General features: G+C 44.1%; 12 non-coding genes across 12 annotated transcripts; all 12 read left to right on the top strand.

Annotated features, from left to right (window-relative positions):
• Positions 1 to 558: 558 nt before the first annotated feature.
• On the top strand, positions 559 to 630 carry TRNAD-GUC (transfer RNA aspartic acid (anticodon GUC)). The gene has a single exon. It is a non-coding gene; the product is annotated as a tRNA-Asp (tRNA).
• Positions 631 to 1,904: 1,274 nt separating this feature from the next.
• On the top strand, positions 1,905 to 1,976 carry TRNAD-GUC (transfer RNA aspartic acid (anticodon GUC)). The gene has a single exon. It is a non-coding gene; the product is annotated as a tRNA-Asp (tRNA).
• A 606-nt stretch (positions 1,977 to 2,582) lies between these two features.
• Positions 2,583 to 2,654, top strand: TRNAD-GUC (transfer RNA aspartic acid (anticodon GUC)). Its single transcript has one exon. It is a non-coding gene; the product is annotated as a tRNA-Asp (tRNA).
• A 592-nt stretch (positions 2,655 to 3,246) lies between these two features.
• TRNAD-GUC (transfer RNA aspartic acid (anticodon GUC)) lies at positions 3,247 to 3,318 on the top strand. Its single transcript has one exon. It is a non-coding gene; the product is annotated as a tRNA-Asp (tRNA).
• Positions 3,319 to 3,924: 606 nt separating this feature from the next.
• TRNAD-GUC (transfer RNA aspartic acid (anticodon GUC)) lies at positions 3,925 to 3,996 on the top strand. The gene has a single exon. It is a non-coding gene; the product is annotated as a tRNA-Asp (tRNA).
• A 592-nt stretch (positions 3,997 to 4,588) lies between these two features.
• Positions 4,589 to 4,660, top strand: TRNAD-GUC (transfer RNA aspartic acid (anticodon GUC)). Its single transcript has one exon. It is a non-coding gene; the product is annotated as a tRNA-Asp (tRNA).
• Positions 4,661 to 5,272: 612 nt separating this feature from the next.
• On the top strand, positions 5,273 to 5,344 carry TRNAD-GUC (transfer RNA aspartic acid (anticodon GUC)). Its single transcript has one exon. It is a non-coding gene; the product is annotated as a tRNA-Asp (tRNA).
• Positions 5,345 to 5,952: 608 nt separating this feature from the next.
• On the top strand, positions 5,953 to 6,024 carry TRNAD-GUC (transfer RNA aspartic acid (anticodon GUC)). Its single transcript has one exon. It is a non-coding gene; the product is annotated as a tRNA-Asp (tRNA).
• A 620-nt stretch (positions 6,025 to 6,644) lies between these two features.
• On the top strand, positions 6,645 to 6,716 carry TRNAD-GUC (transfer RNA aspartic acid (anticodon GUC)). Its single transcript has one exon. It is a non-coding gene; the product is annotated as a tRNA-Asp (tRNA).
• A 592-nt stretch (positions 6,717 to 7,308) lies between these two features.
• Positions 7,309 to 7,380, top strand: TRNAD-GUC (transfer RNA aspartic acid (anticodon GUC)). Its single transcript has one exon. It is a non-coding gene; the product is annotated as a tRNA-Asp (tRNA).
• Positions 7,381 to 7,994: 614 nt separating this feature from the next.
• On the top strand, positions 7,995 to 8,066 carry TRNAD-GUC (transfer RNA aspartic acid (anticodon GUC)). The gene has a single exon. It is a non-coding gene; the product is annotated as a tRNA-Asp (tRNA).
• Positions 8,067 to 8,658: 592 nt separating this feature from the next.
• TRNAD-GUC (transfer RNA aspartic acid (anticodon GUC)) lies at positions 8,659 to 8,730 on the top strand. Its single transcript has one exon. It is a non-coding gene; the product is annotated as a tRNA-Asp (tRNA).
• The last annotated feature ends 15,394 nt before the right edge of the window (positions 8,731 to 24,124 follow it).

The following is a 24,124-nucleotide window of genomic DNA, read 5'->3' as shown; positions in this document are numbered from 1 at the left end:
GATGCACTTACTCATGAAGTAAAATATAGTTGTCATTACACCTGCTTATCACGATTGAGACCAGTGTTGACTTTAGTGATAGCCAAAATGCTTACTGATGTGTTAACCGAAACTCAGAAGATGCTCTCTAAATTTCAATCTCAACTTACTGTTCTTTCAAAAACAATTTATCTCTAAAATACTTGGAAAATGACATGAAACAGTGGTAAAACATGGGCTGCTTATAAACTCTGTCGGACAGGGATAGAAGACACATCGGTGTTTTTGGTTAGTACTGACCCCTGGTGGCTAATAGCTATAAGCTGCTAATGGTAAAGTGAGCTGATTATATATATATATATATATACAGATATAAATATAGATAGATTAATTTAATTAAAAAACTTTCTTGATAAAACTGATTGTTTTTGGAAGATCATTCTGTGTTCTCCCTGTTTATGAAAAAAGATGAATTTCCCTAAGCAAAAGCAGTAGAGCTGCCTATTCCAGTTAGCTGAATTTGTCATGGGCATTCCCTATCCTCAAAGAGGTGAGGACTGTTAAACTACTGCCATTAAGTCCTCGTTAGTATAGTGGTCAGTATCCCCGCCTGTCACGCGGGAGACCGGGGTTCAATTCCCCGACGGGGAGATGATACTTTTAAGTTGCCCAACTTAATGAAAAAGATGCACTTACTCATGAAGTAAAATATAGTTGTCATTACACCTGCTTATCACGATTGAGACCAGCGTTGACTTTAGTGATAGCCAAAATGCTTACTGATGTGTTAACTGAAACTCAGAAGATGCTCTCTAAATTTCAATCTCAACTTACTGTTCTTTCAAAAACAATTTATCTCTAAAATACTTGGAAAATGACATGAAACAGTGGTAAATCATGGGCTGCTTATAAACTCTGTGGGACAGGGATAGAAGACAAATCGGTGTTTTTGGTTAGTACTGACCCCTGGTGGCTAATAGCTATAAGCTGCTAATGGTAAAGTGAGCTGATTAAATATATATAAATATATATATATATATATATATATACAGATATAAATATAGATAGATTAATTTAATTTAAAAACTTTCTTGATAAAACTGATTGTTTTTGGAAGATCATTCTGTGTTCTCCCTGTTTATGAAAAAAGATTAATTTCCCTAAGCAAAAGCATTAGAGCTGCCTATTCCAATTAGCTGAATTGCTCATGGGCATTCCCTATCCTCAAAGAGGTGAGGACTGTTAAACTACTGCCATTAAGTCCTCGTTAGTATAGTGGTCAGTATCCCCGCCTGTCACGCGCGAGACAGGGGTTCAATTTCCCGACGGGGAGATGATTCTTTTAAGTTGCCCAACTTAATGAAAAAGATGCACTTACTCATGAAGTAAAATATAGTTGTCATTACACCTGCTTATCACGATTGAGACCAGTGTTGACTTTAGTGATAGCCAAAATGCTTACTGATGTGTTAACCGAAACTCAGAAGATGCTCTCTAAATTTCAATCTCAACTTACTGTTCTTTCAAAAACAATTTATCTCTAAAATACTTGGAAAATGACATGAAACAGTGGTAAAACATGGGCTGCTTATAAACTCTGTGGGACAGGGATAGAAGACACATCGGTGTTTTTGGTTAGTACTGACCCCTGGTGGCTAATAGCTATAAGCTGCTAATGGTAAAGTGAGCTGATTATATATATATATATATATACAGATATAAATATAGATAGATTAATTTAATTAAAAAACTTTCTTGATAAAACTGATTGTTTTTGGAAGATCATTCTGTGTTCTCCCTGTTTATGAAAAAAGATGAATTTCCCTAAGCAAAAGCAGTAGAGCTGCCTATTCCAATTAGCTGAATTGCTCATGGGCATTCCCTATCCTCAAAGAGGTGAGGACTGTTAAACTACTGCCATTAAGTCCTCGTTAGTATAGTGGTCAGTATCCCCGCCTGTCACGCGGGAGACCGGGGTTCAATTCCCCGACGGGGAGATGATTCTTTTAAGTTGCCCAACTTAATGAAAAAGATGCACTTACTCATGAAGTAAAATATAGTTGTCATTACACCTGCTTATAAGGATTGAGACCAGTGTTGACTTTAGTGATAGCCAAAATGCTTACTGATGTGTTAACCGAAACTCAGAAGATGCTCTCTAAATTTCAATCTCAACTTACTGTTCTTTCAAAAACAATTTATCTCTAAAATACTTGGAAAATGACATGAAACAGTGGTAAATCATGGGCTGCTTATAAACTCTGTGGGACAGGGATAGAAGACAAATCGGTGTTTTTGGTTAGTACTGACCCCTGGTGGCTAATAGCTATAAGCTGCTAATGGTAAAGTGAGCTGATTAAATATATATATATATATATATATATATATATACAGATATAAATATAGATAGATTAATTTAATTTAAAAACTTTCTTGATAAAACTGATTGTTTTTGGAAGATCATTCTGTGTTCTCCCTGTTTATGAAAAAAGATTAATTTCCCTAAGCAAAAGCATTAGAGCTGCCTATTCCAATTAGCTGAATTGCTCATGGGCATTCCCTATCCTCAAAGAGGTGAGGACTGTTAAACTACTGCCATTAAGTCCTCGTTAGTATAGTGGTCAGTATCCCCGCCTGTCACGCGGGAGACCGGGGTTCAATTTCCCGACGGGGAGATGATTCTTTTAAGTTGCCCAACTTAATGAAAAAGATGCACTTACTCATGAAGTAAAATATAGTTGTCATTACACCTGCTTATCACGATTGAGACCAGTGTTGACTTTAGTGATAGCCAAAATGCTTACTGATGTGTTAACCGAAACTCAGAAGATGCTCTCTAAATTTCAATCTCAACTTACTGTTCTTTCAAAAACAATTTATCTCTAAAATACTTGGAAAATGACATGAAACAGTGGTAAAACATGGGCTGCTTATAAACTCTGTGGGACAGGGATAGAAGACACATCGGTGTTTTTGGTTAGTACTGACCCCTGGTGGCTAATAGCTATAAGCTGCTAATGGTAAAGTGAGCTGATTATATATATATATATATATACAGATATAAATATAGATAGATTAATTTAATTAAAAAACTTTCTTGATAAAACTGATTGTTTTTGGAAGATCATTCTGTGTTCTCCCTGTTTATGAAAAAAGATGAATTTCCCTAAGCAAAAGCAGTAGAGCTGCCTATTCCAATTAGCTGAATTGCTCATGGGCATTCCCTATCCTCAAAGAGGTGAGGACTGTTAAACTACTGCCATTAAGTCCTCGTTAGTATAGTGGTCAGTATCCCCGCCTGTCACGCGGGAGACCGGGGTTCAATTCCCCGACGGGGAGATGATTCTTTTAAGTTGCCCAACTTAATGAAAAAGATGCACTTACTCATGAAGTAAAATATAGTTGTCATTACACCTGCTTATCACGATTGAGACCAGTGTTGACTTTAGTGATAGCCAAAATGCTTACTGATGTGTTAACCGAAACTCAGAAGATGCTCTCTAAATTTCAATCTCAACTTACTGTTCTTTCAAAAACAATTTATCTCTAAAATACTTGGAAAATGACATGAAACAGTGGTAAATCATGGGCTGCTTATAAACTCTGTGGGACAGGGATAGAAGACAAATCGGTGTTTTTGGTTAGTACTGACCCCTGGTGGCTAATAGCTATAAGCTGCTAATGGTAAAGTGAGCTGATTAAATATATATATATATATATATATATATATATACAGATATAAATATAGATAGATTAATTTAATTAAAAAACTTTCTTGATAAAACTGATTGTTTTTGGAAGATCATTCTGTGTTCTCCCTGTTTATGAAAAAAGATTAATTTCCCTAAGCAAAAGCATTAGAGCTGCCTATTCCAATTAGCTGAATTGCTCATGGGCATTCCCTATCCTCAAAGAGGTGAGGACTGTTAAACTACTGCCATTAAGTCCTCGTTAGTATAGTGGTCAGTATCCCCGCCTGTCACGCGGGAGACCGGGGTTCAATTTCCCGACGGGGAGATGATTCTTTTAAGTTGCCCAACTTAATGAAAAAGATGCACTTACTCATGAAGTAAAATATAGTTGTCATTACACCTGCTTATCACGATTGAGACCAGTGTTGACTTTAGTGATAGCCAAAATGCTTACTGATGTGTTAACCGAAACTCAGAAGATGCTCTCTCAATTTCAATCTCAACTTACTGTTCTTTCAAAAACAATTTATCTCTAAAATACTTGGAAAATGACATGAAACAGTGGTAAAACATGGGCTGCTTATAAACTCTGTGGGACAGGGATAGAAGACAAATCGGTGTTTTTGGTTAGTACTGACCCCTGGTGGCTAATAGCTATAAGCTGCTAATGGTAAAGTGAGCTGATTATATATATATATATATATACAGATATAAATATAGATAGATTAATTTAATTAAAAAACTTTCTTGATAAAACTGATTGTTTTTGGAAGATCATTCTGTGTTCTCCCTGTTTATGAAAAAAGATGAATTTCCCTAAGCAAAAGCAGTAGAGCTGCCTATTCCAATTAGCTGAATTTGTCATGGGCATTCCCTATCCTCAAAGAGGTGAGGACTGTTAAACTACTGCCATTAAGTCCTCGTTAGTATAGTGGTCAGTATCCCCGCCTGTCACGCGGGAGACCGGGGTTCAATTCCCCGACGGGGAAATGATTCTTTTAAGTTGCCCAACTTAATGAAAAAGATGCACTTACTCATGAAGTAAAATATAGTTGTCATTGCACCTGCTTATCACGATTGAGACCAGTGTTGACTTTAGTGATAGCCAAAATGCTTACTGATGTGTTAACCGAAACTCAGAAGATGCTCTCTAAATTTCAATCTCAACTTACTGTTCTTTCAAAAACAATTTATCTCTAAAATACTTGGAAAATGACATGAAACAGTGGTAAATCATGGGCTGCTTATAAACTCTGTGGGACAGGGATAGAAGACAAATCGGTGTTTTTGGTTAGTACTGACCCCTGGTGGCTAATAGCTATAAGCTGCTAATGGTAAAGTGAGCTGATTAAATATATATAAATATATATATATATATATATATATATACAGATATAAATATAGATAGATTAATTTAATTAAAAAACTTTCTTGATAAAACTGATTGTTTTTGGAAGATCATTCTGTGTTCTCCCTGTTTATGAAAAAAGATTAATTTCCCTAAGCAAAAGCAGTAGAGCTGCCTATTCCAATTAGCTGAATTGCTCATGGGCATTCCCTATCCTCAAAGAGGTGAGGACTGTTAAACTACTGCCATTAAGTCCTCGTTAGTATAGTGGTCAGTATCCCCGCCTGTCACGCGGGAGACCGGGGTTCAATTCCCCGACGGGGAGATGATTCTTTTAAGTTGCCCAACTTAATGAAAAAGATGCACTTACTCATAAAGTAAAATATAGTTGTCATTACACCTGCTTATCACGATTGAGACCAGTGTTGACTTTAGTGATAGCCAAAATGCTTACTGATGTGTTAACCGAAACTCAGAAGATGCTCTCTAAATTTCAATCTCAACTTACTGTTCTTTCAAAAACAATTTATCTCTAAAATACTTGGAAAATGACATGAAACAGTGGTAAATCATGGGCTGCTTATAAACTCTGTGGGACAGGGATAGAAGACAAATCGGTGTTTTTGGTTAGTACTGACCCCTGGTGGCTAATAGCTATAAGCTGCTAATGGTAAAGTGAGCTGATTAAATATATATAAATATATATATATATATATATATACAGATATAAATATAGATAGATTAATTTAATTAAAAAACTTTCTTGATAAAACTGATTGTTTTTGGAAGATCATTCTGTGTTCTCCCTGTTTATGAAAAAAGATTAATTTCCCTAAGCAAAAGCAGTAGAGCTGCCTATTCCAATTAGCTGAATTGCTCATGGGCATTCCCTATCCTCAAAGAGGTGAGGACTGTTAAACTACTGCCATTAAGTCCTTGTTAGTATAGTGGTCAGTATCCCCGCCTGTCACGCGGGAGACCGGGGTTCAATTCCCCGACGGGGAGATGATTCTTTTAAGTTGCCCAACTTAATGAAAAAGATGCACTTACTCATGAAGTAAAATATAGTTGTCATTACACCTGCTTATCACGATTGAGACCAGCGTTGACTTTAGTGATAGCCAAAATGCTTACTGATGTGTTAACTGAAACTCAGAAGATGCTCTCTAAATTTCAATCTCAACTTACTGTTCTTTCAAAAACAATTTATCTCTAAAATACTTGGAAAATGACATGAAACAGTGGTAAATCATGGGCTGCTTATAAACTCTGTGGGACAGGGATAGAAGACAAATCGGTGTTTTTGGTTAGTACTGACCCCTGGTGGCTAATAGCTATAAGCTGCTAATGGTAAAGTGAGCTGATTAAATATATATAAATATATATATATATATATATATATATATATATATACAGATATAAATATAGATAGATTAATTTAATTTAAAAACTTTCTTGATAAAACTGATTGTTTTTGGAAGATCATTCTGTGTTCTCCCTCTTTATGAAAAAAGATTAATTTCCCTAAGCAAAAGCATTAGAGCTGCCTATTCCAATTAGCTGAATTGCTCATGGGCATTCCCTATCCTCAAAGAGGTGAGGACTGTTAAACTACTGCCTTTAAGTCCTCGTTAGTATAGTGGTCAGTATCCCCGCCTGTCACGCGGGAGACCGGGGTTCAATTTCCCGACGGGGAGATGATTCTTTTAAGTTGCCCAACTTAATGAAAAAGATGCACTTACTCATGAAGTAAAATATAGTTGTCATTACACCTGCTTATCACGATTGAGACCAGTGTTGACTTTAGTGATAGCCAAAATGCTTACTGATGTGTTAACCGAAACTCAGAAGATGCTCTCTAAATTTCAATCTCAACTTACTGTTCTTTCAAAAACAATTTATCTCTAAAATACTTGGAAAATGACATGAAACAGTGGTAAAACATGGGCTGCTTATAAACTCTGTGGGACAGGGATAGAAGACAAATCGGTGTTTTTGGTTAGTACTGACCCCTGGTGGCTAATAGCTATAAGCTGCTAATGGTAAAGTGAGCTGATTATATATATATATATATATACAGATATAAATATAGATAGATTAATTTAATTAAAAAACTTTCTTGATAAAACTGATTGTTTTTGGAAGATCATTCTGTGTTCTCCCTGTTTATGAAAAAAGATGAATTTCCCTAAGCAAAAGCAGTAGAGCTGCCTATTCCAATTAGCTGAATTTGTCATGGGCATTCCCTATCCTCAAAGAGGTGAGGACTGTTAAACTACTGCCATTAAGTCCTCGTTAGTATAGTGGTCAGTATCCCCGCCTGTCACGCGGGAGACCGGGGTTCAATTCCCCGACGGGGAGATGATTCTTTTAAGTTGCCCAACTTAATGAAAAAGATGCACTTACTCATGAAGTAAAATATAGTTGTCATTACACCTGCTTATCACGATTGAGACCAGTGTTGACTTTAGTGATAGCCAAAATGCTTACTGATGTGTTAACCGAAACTCAGAAGATGCTCTCTAAATTTCAATCTCAACTTACTGTTCTTTCAAAAACAATTTATCTCTAAAATACTTGGAAAATGACATGAAACAGTGGTAAATCATGGGCTGCTTATAAACTCTGTGGGACAGGGATAGAAGACAAATCGGTGTTTTTGGTTAGTACTGACCCCTGGTGGCTAATAGCTATAAGCTGCTAATGGTAAAGTGAGCTGATTAAATATATATATATATATATATATATATATATATATATATACAGATATAAATATAGATAGATTAATTTAATTAAAAAACTTTCTTGATAAAACTGATTGTTTTTGGAAGATCATTCTGTGTTCTCCCTGTTTATGAAAAAAGATTAATTTCCCTAAGCAAAAGCATTAGAGCTGCCTATTCCAATTAGCTGAATTGCTCATGGGCATTCCCTATCCTCAAAGAGGTGAGGACTGTTAAACTACTGCCATTAAGTCCTCGTTAGTATAGTGGTCAGTATCCCCGCCTGTCACGCGGGAGACCGGGGTTCAATTTCCCGACGGGGAGATGATTCTTTTAAGTTGCCCAACTTAATGAAAAAGATGCACTTACTCATGAAGTAAAATATAGTTGTCATTACACCTACTTATCACGATTGAGACCAGTGTTCACTTTAGTGATAGCCAAAATGCTTACTGATGTGTTAACCGAAACTCAGAAGATGCTCTCTAAATTTCAATCTCAACTTACTGTTCTTTCAAAAACAATTTATCTCTAAAATACTTGGAAAATGACATGAAACAGTGGTAAAACATGGGCTGCTTATAAACTCTGTGGGACAGGGATAGAAGACAAATCAGTGTTTTTGGTTAGTACTGACCCCTGGTGGCTAATAGCTATAAGCTGCTAATGGTAAAGTGAGCTGATTATATATATATATATATATACAGATATAAATATAGATAGATTAATTTAATTAAAAAACTTTCTTGATAAAACTGATTGTTTTTGGAAGATCATTCTGTGTTCTCCCTGTTTATGAAAAAAGATGAATTTCCCTAAGCAAAAGCAGTAGAGCTGCCTATTCCAATTAGCTGAATTTGTCATGGGCATTCCCTATCCTCAAAGAGGTGAGGACTGTTAAACTACTGCCATTAAGTCCTCGTTAGTATAGTGGTCAGTATCCCCGCCTGTCACGCGGGAGACCGGGGTTCAATTCCCCGACGGGGAGATGATTCTTTTAAGTTGCCCAACTTAATGAAAAAGATGCACTTACTCATGAAGTAAAATATAGTTGTCATTACACCTGCTTATCACGATTGAGACCAGTGTTGACTTTAGTGATAGCCAAAATGCTTACTGATGTGTTAACCAAAACTCAGAAGATGCTCTCTAAATTTCAATCTCAACTTACTGTTCTTTCAAAAACAATTTATCTCTAAAATACTTGGAAAATGACATGAAACAGTGGTAAATCATGGGCTGCTTATAAACTCTGTGGGACAGGGATAGAAGACAAATCGGTGTTTTTGGTTAGTACTGACCCCTGGTGGCTAATAGCTATAAGCTGCTAATGGTAAAGTGTGGTGTAACTTACAAGTTCACTACACCCATAAAGTGAGCTGATTATATATATATACACAGATATACATATTGTAGGAGGCTGGACTGGCTTGTAGTGAGTACCAAGGGGTACTTGCACCTTGCACCAGGCCCAGTTATCCCTTATTAGTGTATAGGGTGTCTAGCAGCTTAAGCTGATAGATAATGGTAGCTTAGCAGAGCAGCTTAGGCTGAACTAGGAGACGTGTGAAGCTACTACAGTACCACTTAGTGTCATATGCACAATATCATAAGAAAACACAATACACAGTTATACTAAAAATAAAGGTACTTTATTTTTATGACAATATGCCAAAGTATCTTAGAGTGTACCCTCAGTGAGAGGATAGGAAATATACACAAGATATATATACACAATAGCAAAAATATGCAGTATAGTCTTAGAAAACAGTGCAAACAATGTATAGTTACAATAGGATGCAATGGGGAAACATAGGGATAGGGGCAACACAAACCATATACTCCAAAAGTGGAATGCGAACCACGAATGGACCCCAAACCTATGTGACCTTGTAGAGGGTCGCTGGGACTATTAGAAAATAGTGAGAGTTAGCAAAATAACCCTCCCCAAGACCCTGAAAAGTGAGTGCAAAGTGCACCAAAGTTCCCCTAAGGACAAAGTAGTCGTGTTAGAGGATTAATGCAGGAAAGACACAAACCAGAAATGCAACAACTGTGGATTTCCAATCTAGGGTACCTGTGGAACAAGGGGACCAAGTCCAAAAGTCACAAGCAAGTTGTAGATGGGCAGATGCCCAGGAAATGCCAGCTGCGGGTGCAAAGAAGCTTTGACTGGACAGAAGAAGCTGAGGTTTCTGCAGGAACGAAAAGGGCTAGAGACTTCCCCTTTGGTGGACGGATCCCACTCGCTTTGGAGAGTCGTGCAGAAGTATTTTCCCGCCAGAAGGACGCCAACAAGCCTTGCTACATGCAAATCGTGCGTTTGGCGTTTTTGGACGCTGCTGGGGCCCAGGAGGGACCAGGAGGTCGTAAATTGGACCTGAAGAGAGAGGGGACGTCGAGCAAGACAAAGAGCCCTCACAGAAGCAGGTAGCACCCAGAGAAGTGCCAGAAACAGGCACTACAAGGATGCGTGAAACGGTGCTTGCCGAAGTTGCACAAAGGAGTCCCACGTCGCCGGAGACCAACTTAGAAAGTCGTGCAATGCAGGTTAGAGTGCCGTGGACCCAGGCTTGGCTGTGCACAAAGGATTTCCGCCGGAAGTGCACAGGGGCCGGAGTAGCTGCAAAGTCGCGGTTCCCAGCAATGCAGCCCAGCGAGGTGAGGCAAGGACTTACCTCCACCAAACTTGGGCTGAAGAGTCACTGGACTGTGGGGGTCACTTGGACAGCATCGCTGGATTCGAGGGACCTCGCTCGTCGTGCTGAGAGGAGACCCAAGGGACCGGTAATGCAGCTTTTTGGTGCCTGCGGTTGCAGGGGGAAGATTCCGTCGACCCACGGGAGATTTCTTCGGAACTTCTGGTGCAGAGAGGAGGCAGGCTACCCCCACAGCATGCACAAGCAGGAAAACAGTCGAGAAGGCGGCAGGATCAGCGTTACAGAGTTGCAGTAGTCGTCTTGGCTACTATGTTGAAGGTTTGCAGGCTTCCAGCGCGGTCAGCGGTCGATTCCTTATCAGAAGGTGAAGACAGAGATGCAGAGGAACTCGGCTGAGCTCATGCATTCGTTATCTAAAGTTTCCCCAGAGACAGAGACCCTAAATAGCCAGAAAAGAGGGTTTGGCTACCTAGGAGAGAGGAAAGGCTACTAACACCTGAAGGAGCCTATCAGCAGGAGTCTCTGACGTCACCTGGTGGCACTGGCCACTCAGAGCAGTCCAGTGTGCCAGCAGCACCTCTGTTTCCAAGATGGCAGAGGTCTGGAGCACACTGGAGGAGCTCTGGACACCTCCCAGGGGAGGTGCAGGTCAGGGGAGTGGTCACTCCCTTTCCTTTGTCCAGTTTCGCGCCAGAGCAGGGGCTAAGGGGTCCCTGAACCGGTGTAGACTGGCTTATGCAGAATTGGGCACCTCTGTGCCCAACAAAGCATTTCCAGAGGCTGGGGGAGGCTACTCCTTGTAGGAGGCTGGACTGGCTTGTAGTGAGTACCAAGGGGTACTTGCACCTTGCACCAGGCCCAGTTATCCCTTATTAGTGTATAGGGTGTCTAGCAGCTTAGGCTGATAGATAATGGTAGCTTAGCAAAGCAGCTCAGGCTGAACTAGGAGACGTGTGAAGCTACTACAGTACCACTTAGTGTCATATGCACAATATCATAAGAAAACACAATACACAGTTATACTAAAAATAAAGGTACTTTATTTTTATGACAATATGCCAAAGTATCTTAGAGTGTACCCTCAGTGAGAGGATAGGAAATATACACAAGATATATATACACAATAGCAAAAATATGCAGTATAGTCTTAGAAAACAGTGCAAACAATGTATAGTTACAATAGGATGCAATGGGGAAACATAGGGATAGGGGCAACACAAACCATATACTCCAGAAGTGGAATGCGAACCACGAATGGACCCCAAACCTATGTGACCTTGTAGAGGGTCGCTGGGACTATTAGAAAATAGTGAGAGTTAGAAAAATAACCCTCCCCAAGACCCTGAAAAGTGAGTGCAAAGTGCACCAAAGTTCCCCTAAGGACAAAATAGTCGTGTTAGAGGGAGAATGCAAGGAAAACACAAATCAGCAATGCAACAACGATGGATTCCTGTCTGAAGGTACCTGTGGAGCAAGGGGACCAAGTCCAAAAGTCACAAGCAGCTCGGAGATGGGCAGATGCCCAAGAAATGCCAGCGGTTGGTGCAAAGAAGCTCTTACTAGGCTGAAGAACTGTGAATACTGCAGGAACGACAAGGGCTAGAGACTTCCCCTTTGGAGGATGGATCCCCCACGCCTTGCAGAGTCGTGCAGAAGTGTTTTCCCGCCGGATGGACGCCAACAAGCCTTGCTACAAGCAAATCGTGCGTTTGGCGTTTTTGGACGCTGCTAGGGTCCAGGAGGGACCAGGAGGTCGCAAATTGGACCTGCAGAGAGAGGGGACGTCGAGCAAGACAAAGAGCCCTCACTGAAGCAGGTAGCACCCGGAGAAGTGCCAGAAACAGGCACTACGAGGATGCGTGAAACGGTGCTCGCCGAAGTTGCACAAAGGAGTCCCACGTCGCCGGAGACCAACTTAGAAAGTCGTGCAATGCAGGTTAGAGTGCCGTGGACCCAGGCTTGGCTGTGCACACAGGATTTCCGCCGGAAGTGCACAGGGGCCGGAGAAGCTTGCAAAGTCGCGGTTCCCAGCAATGCAGCCCAGCGAGGTGAGGCAAGGACTTACCTCCACCAAACTTGGGCTGAAGAGTCACTGGACTGTGGGGGTCACTTGGACGGTGTCGCTGGATTCGAGGGACCTCGCTCGTCGCGCTGAGAGGAGACCCAAGGGACCGGAGATGCAGCTTTTTGGTGCCTGCGGTTGCAGGGGGAAGATTCCGTCGACCCACGGGAGATTTCTTCGGAGCTTCTGGTGCAGAGAGGAGGCAGACTACCCCCACAGCATGCACAAGCAGGAAAACAGTCGAGAAGGCGGCAGGATCAGCGTTACAGAGTTGCAGTAGTCGTCTTTGCTACTATGTTGCAGGTTTGCAGGCTTCCAGCGCGGTCAGCGGTCGATTCCTTATCAGAAGGTGAAGAGGGAGATGCAGAGGAACTCGGCTGAGCTCATGCATTCGTTATCTAAAGTTTCCCCAGAGACAGAGACCCTAAATAGCCAGAAAAGAGGGTTTGGCTACCTAGGAGAGAGGAAAGGCTACTAACACCTGAAGGAGCCTATCACAAGGAGTCTCTGACGTCACCTGGTGGCACTGGCCACTCAGAGCAGTCCAGTGTGCCAGCAGCACCTCTGTTTCCAAGATGGCAGAGGTCTGGAGCACACTGGAGGAGCTCTGGACACCTCCCAGGGGAGGTGCAGGTCAGGGGAGTGGTCACTCCCCTTTCCTTTGTCCAGTTTCGCGCCAGAGCAGGGGCTAAGGGGTCCCTGAACCGGTGTAGACTGGGTTATGCAGAATTGGGCACCTCTGTGCCCAACAAAGCATTTCCAGAGGCTGGGGGAGGCTACTCCTCCCCTGCCTTCACACCATTTTCCAAAGGGAGAGGGTGTCACACCCTCTCTCAGAGGAAGTTCTTTGTTCTGCCATCCTGGGCCAGGCCTGGCTGGACCCCAGGAGGGCAGATGCCTGTCTGAGGGGTTGGCAGCAGCAGCAGCTGCAGAGAAACCCCAGGAAGGGCAGTCTGGCAGTACCAGGGTCTGTGCTACAGACCACTGGGATTATGGAATTGTACCAACAATGCCAGGATGGCATAGAGGGGGCAATTCCATGATCATAGACATGTTACATGGCCATATTCGGAGTTACCATGGTGAAGCTACATATAGGTAGTGACCTATATGTAGTGCACGCGTGTAATGGTGTCCCCGCACTCACAAAGTTCAGTGAATTGGCTCTGAACAATGTGGGGGCACCTTGGCTAGTGCCAGGGTGCCCTCACACTAAGTAACTTTGCACCTAACCTTTACCAGGTAAAGGTTAGACATATAGGTGACTTATAAGTTACTTAAGTGCAGTGTAAAATGGCTGTGAAATAACGTGGACGTTATTTCACTCAGGCTGCAGTGGCAGGCCTGTGTAAGAATTGTCAGAGCTCCCTATGGGTGGCAAAAGAAATGCTGCAGCCCATAGGGATCTCCTGGAACCCCAATACCCTGGGTACCTCAGTACCATATACTAGGGGATTATAAGGGTGTTCCAGTAAGCCAATGTAAATTGGTAAAAATGGTCACTAGCCTGTCAGTGACAATTTGGAAAGAAATGAGAGAGCATAACCACTGAGGTTCTGATTAGCAGAGCCTCAGTGAGACAGTTAGTCACTACACAGGTAACACATACAGGCACACTTATGAGCACTGGGGCCCTGGGTTACCAGATTCCCAGTGACACATACAACTAAAACAACATATATACAGTGAAAAATGGGGGTAACATGCCAGGCAAGATGGTACTTTCCTACACTCCTCCCCTGCCTTCAAACCATTTTCCAAAGGGAGAGGGTGTCACACCCTCTCTCAGAGGAAGTTCTTTGTTCTGCCATCCTGGGCCAGGCCTGGCTGGACCCCAGGAGGGCAGCTGCCTGTCTGAGGGGTTGGCAGCAGCAGCAGCTGCAGTGAAACCCCAGGAAGGGCAGTTTGGCAGTACCAGGGTCTGTGCTACAGACCACTGGGATCATGGGATTGTGCCAACTATGCCAGGATGGCATAGAGGGGCAATTCCATGATCATAGACATGTTACATGGCCATATTCGGAGTTACCATGGTGAAGCTACATATAGGTAGTGACCTATATGTAGTGCACGCGTGTAATGGTTTCCCCGCACTCACAAAGTTCAGTGAATTGGCTCTGAACAATGTGGGGGCACCTTGGCTAGTGCCAGGGTGCCCTCACACTAAGTAACTTTGCACCTAACCTTTACCAGGTAAAGGTAAGACATATAGGTGACTTATAAGTTACTTAAGTGCAGTGTAAAATGGCTGTGAAATAACGTGGACGTTATTTCACTCAGGCTGCAGTGGCAGGCCTGTGTAAGAATTGTCAGAGCTCCCTATGGGTGGCAAAAGAAATGCTGCAGCCCATAGGGAACTCCTGGAACCCCAATACCCTGGGTACCTCAGTACCATATACTAGGGAATTATAAGGGTGTTCCAGTAAGCTAATGTAAATTGGTAAAATTGGTCACTAGCCTGTTAGTGACAATTTGAAAGTAATGAGAGAGCATAACCACTGAGGTTCTGGTTAGCAGAGCCTCAGTGAGACAGTTAGGCACCACACAGGGAACATACACATGCACACCTATGAGCACTGGGGCCCTGTGTGACAGGGTCCCAGTGACACATACATATAGGCCACAAACCTATGAGCACTGGGGTCCTGACCAGCAGGATCCCAGTGACACATAACAAACATACTGAAAACATAGTGTTTTCACTATGAGCACTGAGGCCTGGCTATCAGGATCCCAGTGAGACAGTGAAAACAGTGACAAACACCCTGACATACACTCACAAACAGGCCAAAAGTGGGGGTAACAAGGCTAGAAAGAGGCTACTTTCTCACACAACCCCCCCCCCCCCAAACGAAGGACAATAAGGCTAACCTTGGCCAGTTGAGACTTTATTGTCTAAGTGGTGATAAGTAGAGAGTAGCTCTGCAATAGACTGGTTACTCCCTTTATCATCCACTATATGGTTACTTCCCTGTGGGGATGTAAACCACCCTGTTTGAAGTTTTTTAGCTAAGTAACAATGTGAAGATGTATTTTCAGAGTTTCTATCAGTAAGTTTTAGTTTAGAGCAGTGGAAATTGTCCACTGAACCTATTTGTAGTGATGGAAATGCCAGACAGGGATGCTGTCTCAGAAAAGCCATAGCTGGGCAAAAACTTTGTCCATATGGCTGGAAGAGAGAACAGGGATGCTGTTTCTCTTGGGTTGGAGCAGGGCAGGGATGCTGTCCTATCAGCTCCACACTAGGGCAGGGATGCTGTCCTAAGTGTTGTGAGGCAGTGCAGAGTTTCTGCACTAAAGTTTCTCTGGGAGGGTTGGAGGGATGCTGTAGGAGGCTGGACTGGCTTGTAGTGAGTACCAAGGGGTACTTGCCCCTTGCACCAGGCCCAGTTATCCCTTATTAGTGTATAGGGTGTCTAGCAGCTTAGGCTGATAGATAATGGTAGCTTAGCAGAGCAGCTTAGGCTGAACTAGGAGACGTGTGAAGCTACTACAGTACCACTTAGTGTCATATGCACAATATCATAAGAAAACACAATACACAGTTATACTAAAAATAAAGGTACTTTCTTTTCATGACAATATGCCAAAGTATCTTAGAGTGTACCCTCAGTGAGAGGATAGGAAATATACACAAGATATATATACACAATAGCAAAAATATGCAGTATAGTCTTAGAAAACAGTGCAAACAATGTATAGTTACAATAGGATGCAATGGGGAAACATAGGGATAGGGGCAACACAAACCATATACTCCAAAAGTGGAATGCGAACCACGAATGGACCCCAAACCTATGTGACCTTGTAGAGGGTCGCTGGGACTATTAGAAAATAGTGAGAGTTAGAAAAATAACCCTCCCCAAGACCCTGAAAAGTGAGTGCAAAGTGCACTAAAGTTCCCCTAAGGACAAAGAAGTCGTGTTAGAGGAATAATGCAGGAAAGACACAAACCAGCCATGCAACAACTGTGGATTTCCAATCTAGGATACCTGTGGAACAAGGGGACCAAGTCCAAAAGTCACAAGCAAGTCGGAGATGGGCAGATGCCCAGGAAATGCCAGCTACAGGTGTAAAGAAGCTTTGACTGGGCAGAAGAAGCTGAGGTTTCTGCAGGAACGAAAAGGGCTAGAGACTTCCCCTTTGGTGGAGGGATTCCACTCGCCTTGGAAAGTCGTGCAGAAGTGTTTTCCCGCCGAAAGAACGCCAACAAGCCTTGCTAGCTGCAAATCGTGCGTTTGGCGTTTTTGGACGCAGCTGGAGCCCAGGAGGAACCAGGAGGTCGCAAATTAGATCTGAAGAGAGAGGGGACATCGAGCAAGACAAAGAGCCCTCACTGAAGCAGGTAGCACCCGGAGAAGTGCCAGAAACAGGCACTACGAGGATGCGTGAAACGGTGCTCGCCGAAGTTGCACAAAGGAGTCCCACGTCGCCGGAGACCAACTTAGAAAGTCGTGCAATGCAGGTTAGAGTGCCGAGGATCCAGGCTTGGCTGTGCACAAAGGATTTCCGCCGGAAGTGCACAGGGGCCGGAGTAGCTGCAAAGTCGCGGTTCCCAGCAATGCAGCCCAGCGAGGTGAGGCAAGGACTTACCTCCACCAAACTTGGACTGAAGAGTCACTGGACTGTGGGGGTCACTTGGACAGAGTTTCTGGATTCGAGGGACCTCTCTCGTCATGCTGAGAGGAGACCCAAGGGACCAGTAATGCAGCTTTTTGGTGCCTGCGGTTGCAGGGGGAAGATTCCGTCGACCCACGGGAGATTTCTTCGGAGCTTCTGGTGCAGAGAGGAGGCAGGCTACCCCCACAGCATGCACAAGCAGGAAAACAGTCGAGAAGGCGGCAGGATCAGCGTTACAGAGTTGCAGTAGTCGTCTTTGCTACTATGTTGCAGGGTTGCAGGCTTCCAGCGCGGTCAGCAGTCGATTCCTTATCAGAAGGTGAAGAGAGAGATGCAGAGGAACTCGGATGAGCTCTTGCATTCGTTATCTGAAGTTTCCCCAGAGACAGAGACCCTAAATAGCCAGAAAAGAGGGTTTGGCTACCTAGGAGAGAGGATAGGCTACTAACACCTGAAGGAGCCTATCAGCAGGAGTCTCTGACGTCACCTGGTGGCACTGGCCACTCAGAGCAGTCCAGTGTGCCAGCAGCACCTCTGTTTCCAAGATGGCAGAGGTCTGGAGCACACTGGAGGAGCTCTGGACACCTCCCAGGGGAGGTGCAGGTCAGGGGAGTGGTCACTCCCCTTTCCTTTGTCCAGTTTCGCACCAGAGCAGGGGCTAAGGGGTCCCTGAACCGGTGTAGACTGGCTTATGCAGAATTGGGCACCTCTGTGCCCAACAAAGCATTTCCAGAGGCTGGGGGAGGCTACTCCTCCCCTGCCTTCACACCATTTTCCAAAGGGAGAGGGTGTCACACCCTCTCTCAGAGGAAGTTCTTTGTTCTGCCATCCTGGGCCAGGCCTGGCTGGACCCCAGGAGGGCAGATGCCTGTCTGAGGGGTTGGCAGCAGCAGCAGCTGCAGTGAAACCCCAGGAAGTGCAGTTTGGCAGTACCAGGGTCTGTGCTACAGACCACTGGGATCATGGGATTGTGCCAACTATGCCAGGATGGCATAGAGGGGGCAATTCCATGATCATAGACATGTTACATGGCCATATTCGGAGTTACCATGGTGAAGCTACATATAGGTAGTGACCTATATGTAGTGCACGCGTGTAATGGTGTCCCCGCACTCACAAAGTTCAGGGAATTGGCTCTGAACAATGTGGGGGCACCTTGGCTAGTGCCAGGGTGCCCTCACACTAAGTAACTTTGCACCTAACCTTTACCAGGTAAAGGTTAGACATATAGGTGACTTATAAGTTACTTAAGTGCAGTGTAAAATGGCTGGGAAATAACGTGGACGTTATTTCACTCAGGCTGCAGTGGCAGGCCTGTGTAAGAATTGTCAGAGCTCCCTATGGGTGGCAAAAGAAATGCTGCAGCCCATAGGGATCTCCTGGAACCCCAATACCCTGGGTACCTCAGTACCATATACTAGGGAATTATAAGGGTGTTCCAGTAAGCCAATGTAAATTGGTAAAATTGGTCACTAGCCTGTTAGTGACAATTTGAAAGTAATGAGAGAGCATAACCACTGAGGTTCTGGTTAGCAGAGCCTCAGTGAGACAGTTAGGCACCACACAGGGAACATATACATGCACACCTATGAGCACTGGGGCCCTGTGTGACAGGGTCCCAGTGACACATACATATGGGCCACAAACCTATGAGCACTGGGGTCCTGACCAGCAGGATCCCAGTTAAACATAACAACCATACTGAAAACATAGTGTTTTCACTATGAGCACTGAGGCCTGGCTATCAGGATCCCAGTGAGACAGTGAAAACAGTGACAAACACCCTGACATACACTCACAAACAGGCCAAAAGTGGGGGTAACAAGGCTAGAAAGAGGCTACCTTCTCACACAACCCCACCCCAAACGAAGGACAATAAGGCTAACCTTGGCCAGTTGAGACTTTATTGTCTAAGTGGTGATAAGTAGAGAGTAGCTCTGCAATAGACTGGTTACTCCCTTTATCATCCACTATATGGTTACTTCCCTGTGGGGATGTAAACCACCCTGTTTGAAGTTTTTTAGCTAAGCTACAATGTGAAGATGTATTTTCAGAGTTTCTATCAGTAAGTTTTAGTTTAGAGCAGTGGGAATTGTCCACTGAACCTATTTGTAGTGATGGAAATGCCAGACAGGGATGCTGTCTCAGAAAAGCCATAGCTGGGCAAAAACTTTGTCCATCTGTCTGGAAGAGAGAACAGGGATGCTGTTTCTCTTGAGTTGGAGCAGGGCAGGGATGCTGTCCTATGAGCTCCACACTAGGGCAGGGATGCTGTCCTAAGTGTTGTGAGGTAGTGCAGGGTTTCTGCACTAAAGTTTCTCTGGGAGGGTTGGAGGGATTCTCCATGTTAACTAAAATGGTGCTGTTTTTCTCACCAATGTTAGTTATCCCACAGAGAGGTACTTCCACCTCAGGGAGTCCAGCTTTGCCAGCTGATGATTCCCTTGGAACAGGTGCCACCCCTGGAGAGGTTTCTCCCACCACAGGAATAGTATCCTGAATGGTAGGGTGGTTAGGGGATACTGTGATACCCTTTTTACCTGTTGATGGAGAGGGATCCTGAGTTTTCAGGCCTTCTCTCCTTTGTTTTTTCATTTCACTTGAAATGAGAGGGAACAATTCCTCAGGGATGCCCAGCATGGCTGCATGGGCATAAAACTCTACATCAGCCCAACCTGAGGCCTCTAGGTCATTACCTAAGAGACAGTCTACAGGTAAGCTAGGTGATACCACCACCTGCTTAGGGCCAGTAACTCCACCCCAACTAAACTGAATTATAGCTAAGGGAAGAAACTTAGTGGAGTTATGGACATCAATAATCTTATACTGTTGTCCAATGATGTGTTGTTCAGGAGGCACTAGGTTTTCAGTCACCAAAGTGAAACTGGCACCTGTGTCCCTGTAGGCCAAGGCCTCAACACCATTTATTGAAACTGTCTGCCTGTACTTATCCATTGTAAGGGGACAAGCAGCCAATGTGGCAAGGCCAGTGCCACTAGGTGTGACAGAAACTGTCTTGGGACTGACTACCCCAGTTTCTACTATGGACCCATAAGTGAACCCAACTACACCCTTTGCTTGACTGTTGCCAGCAGTCCCACCACTAGTACCACTACTGCTAGGGGCACTAGAGCTTGATGTATTAGTGGTGGTAGGCTCAGGGGGTTTACCTGGACAGGACTTATCCCCTGGCCTATGGCCTCTATTTTTACACACAAAGCACCAAGGCTTTTTAATGTGTGCAGGTTGGGAAGAAGAGGAAGAATTTGTTTTATCCCCACCCTCTGAAGAGTGTTTAACATTTGAAGTGGGATCTTTGGTTTTACCCTTATCCCCATGCTTATCTTGAGATTTTTCACCATCTTTCTTCTTATTGCCATCCTTGTCACCCCCTGTATGAACTTTTCTGTTCGCCCTTGTTCTGACCCATTTGTCTGCCTTCTTTCCCAATTCTTGGGGAGAGGTCAGATCAGAGTCTACCAGGTACTGGTGCAACAAATCAGACACATAATTATTAAGTATATGCTCTCTCAGGATTGTGTTATACAGGCTTTCATAATCAGTAACTTTACTGCCATGTAACCACCCCTCCAAGGCCTTCACTGAATGGTCAATAAAATCAACCCAGTCTTGTGAAGACTCCTTTTTGGTCTCTCTGAACTTTATCCTGTACTGTTCAGTGGTTAAGCCATAACCATCCAGGAGTGCATTCTTAAGAACTTGGAAATTATTAGCATCATTTTCTTTCACAGTAAGGAGCCTATCCCTACCTTTTCCACTAAATGATAGCCATAGGATAGCAGCCCACTGCCTTTGAGGGACATCCTGTACAACACAGGCCCTCTCAAGTGCAGCAAACCACTTGTTAATGTCATCCCCCTCCTTATAAGGGGGAACTATCTTGTGCAGATTCCTGGAATCATGCTCTTTTGCAGGATGACTATGGGGAATACTGCTGCTGCCACCATGGGTATCTAAACCCAACTTCTGTCTTTCCTTCTCTAATTCAAAAGACTGTCTATCCAAATCCAGCTGTTGCTTTTTAAGCTTCAGTCTGGTTTGTTCCACCCTCAACTTCTTGAGTTCCCTCTCTAACATTCTGTCATCAGGGTTGGTGGGAGGGACATTTCTAGAAACAGAGCTATGATGGGAATGAACAGAAGGAGACCTGTCCCTTACAGAAGCCACCCTAACAGCTTGGTTTACAGAAACATTATTACCAGTATGGTGAGAATAAATGCTTTTGCTATGATGTGAGACAACACTATTTATTTGGTGTGGCTCATCATCATTACCATCTATGCTAGATTGTCTAGTAATGGGCAGGCTAGGAAGTTTCTTTCCTGAATCTTTTCCTGGGGGAGTCCCTGAATCAGATTGGGAACTATTAGGTACTTTTTCAACAGATGGGGCACCTATGGCCTTATCCTGTTCTCTAAGCATGTTAAGTAACAGTTCCAAGGAAGGATTCTTCCCTACACTCAAACCTCTCTCTATACAGAGACTCCTTGCTCTTTTCCAGCTAAGGTTGTCATATGCAAGTTTGGACAGATCAACACTTTGGCCTGTGCCGGACATTTTTTAGAGAGAGTTAAAGTGATAGAGAAAGAGACAAAAGTTTTCAGAACTTTTTGGAAAGACAGAAAAAAACTTTTTAAACTTTTAAGAACTTTTTGAAAGTTTAGGAGTACTTTTCAGCACTTAGAAAAGAGTGAAAAGAGGAAATGCAAAACGTTTTGGCTATGTGTATATACACTGACCTTGTTTTGTATATTTTTCTCTTATGAAAAGTACAATGACAAGAGTGGTAAGTAGTCTCAAGCACTTATCCCACCACTGCACAACCAATGTAGGAGGCTGGACTGGCTTGTAGTGAGTACCAAGGGGTACTTGCCCCTTGCACCAGGCCCAGTTATCCCTTATTAGTGTATAGGGTGTCTAGCAGCTTAGGCTGATAGATAATGGTAGCTTAGCAGAGCAGCTTAGGCTGAACTAGGAGACGTGTGAAGCTACTACAGTACCACTTAGTGTTATATGCACAATATCATAAGAAAACACAATACACAGTTATACTAAAAATAAAGGTACTTTATTTTTATGACAATATGCCAAAGTATCTTAGAGTGTACCCTCAGTGAGAGGATAGGAAATATACACAAGATATATATACACAATAGCAAAAATATGCAGTATAGTCTTAGAAAACAGTGCAAACAATGTATAGTTACAATAGGATGCAATGGGGAAACATAGGGATAGGGGCAACACAAACCATATACTCCAAAAGTGGAATGCGAACCACGAATGGACCCCAAACCTATGTGACCTTGTAGAGGGTTGCTGGGACTATTAGAAAATAGTGAGAGTTAGCAAAATAACCCTCCCCAAGACCCTGAAAAGTGAGTGCAAAGTGCACCAAAGTTCCCCTAAGGACAAAGTAGTTGTGTTAGAGGAATAATGCAGGAAAGACACAAACCAGAAATGCAATAACTGTGGTTTTCCAATCTAGGGTACCTGTGGAACAAGGGGACCAAGTCCAAAAGTCACAAGCAAGTCGTAGATGGGCAGATGCCCAGGAAATGCCAGCTGCGGGTGCAAAGAAGCTTCGACTTGACAGAAGAAGCTGAGGTTTCTGCAGGAACGAAAAGGTGTAGAGACTTCCCCTTTGGAGGACGGATCTCTCTTGCTTGGGAGAGTCGTGCAGAAGTTTTTTCCCGCCGGAACGACGCCAACAAGCCTTGCTACACGCAAATCGTGTGTTTGGCGTTTTTGGACGCTGCTGGGGCCCAGGAGGGACCAGGAGGTCGCAAATTGGACCTGAAGAGAGAGGGGACGTCGAGCAAGACAAAGAGCCCTCACTGAAGCAGATAGCTCCTGAAGAAGTGCCAGAAACAGGCACTACAAGGATGCGTGAAATGGTGCTCGCCGAAGTTGCACAAAGGAGTCCCTCGTCGCCGGAGACCAACTTAGAAAGTCGTGCAATGCAGGTTAGAGTGCCGTGGAACCAGGCTTGGCTGTGCACAAAGGATTTCTGCCGGAAGTGCACAGGGGCCGGAGTAGCTGCAAAGTCGCGGTTCCCAGCAATGCAGCCCAGCGAGGTGAGGCAAGGACTTACCTCCACCAAACTTGGGCTGAAGAGTCACTGGACTGTGGGGGTGACTTGGACAGTGTCGCTGGATTCGAGAGACCTCGCTCGTCGTGCTGAGAGGAGACCCAAGGGACCGGTAATGCAGCTTTTTGGTGCCTGCGGTTGCAGGGGGAAGATTCCGTCGACCCACGGGAGATTTCTTCAGAACTTCTGGTGCAGAGAGGAGGCAGGCTACCCCCACAGCATGCACAAGCAGGAAAACAGTCGAGAAGGCGGCAGGATCAGCGTTACAGAGTTGCAGTAGTCGTCTTGGCTACTATGTTGCAGGTTTGCAGGCTTCCAGCGCGGTCAGCGGTCGATTCCTTATCAGAAGGTGAAGAGAGAGATGCAGAGGAACTCGGCTGAGCTCATGCATTCGTTATCTAAAGTTTCCCCAGAGACAGAGACCCTAAATAGCCAGAAAAGAGGGTTTGGCTACCTAGGAGAGAGGAAAGGCTACTAACACCTGAAGGAGCCTATCAGCAGGAGTCTCTGACGTCACCTGGTGGCACTGGCCACTCAGAGCAGTCCAGTGTGCCAGCAGCACCTCTGTTTCCAAGATGGCAGAGGTCTGGAGCACACTGGAGGTGCTCTGGACACCTCCCAGGGGAGGTGCAGGTCAGGGGAGTGGTCACTCCCCTTTCCTTTGTCCAGTTTCGCGCCAGAGCAGGGGCTAAGGGGTCCCTGAACCGGTGTAGACTGGCTTATGCAGAATTGGGCACCTCTGTGCCCAACAAAGCATTTCCAGAGGCTGGGGGAGGCTACTCCTCCCCTGCCTTCACACCATTTTCCAAAGGGAGAGGGTGTCACACCCTCTCTCAGAGGAAGTTCTTTGTTCTGCCATCCTGGGCCAGGCCTGGCTGGACCCCAGGAGGGCAGCTGCCTGTCTGAGGGGTTGGCAGCAGCAGCAGCT

This window comes from Pleurodeles waltl, unplaced genomic scaffold (assembly GCF_031143425.1).
Source record: "Pleurodeles waltl isolate 20211129_DDA unplaced genomic scaffold, aPleWal1.hap1.20221129 scaffold_70, whole genome shotgun sequence".
In the NCBI taxonomy this organism is placed as follows: Eukaryota; Metazoa; Chordata; class Amphibia; order Caudata; family Salamandridae; genus Pleurodeles; species Pleurodeles waltl.
The sequence above is the reverse complement of the archived record's forward strand: the minus strand, read 5'-3'. Positions and strand labels throughout refer to the sequence as shown.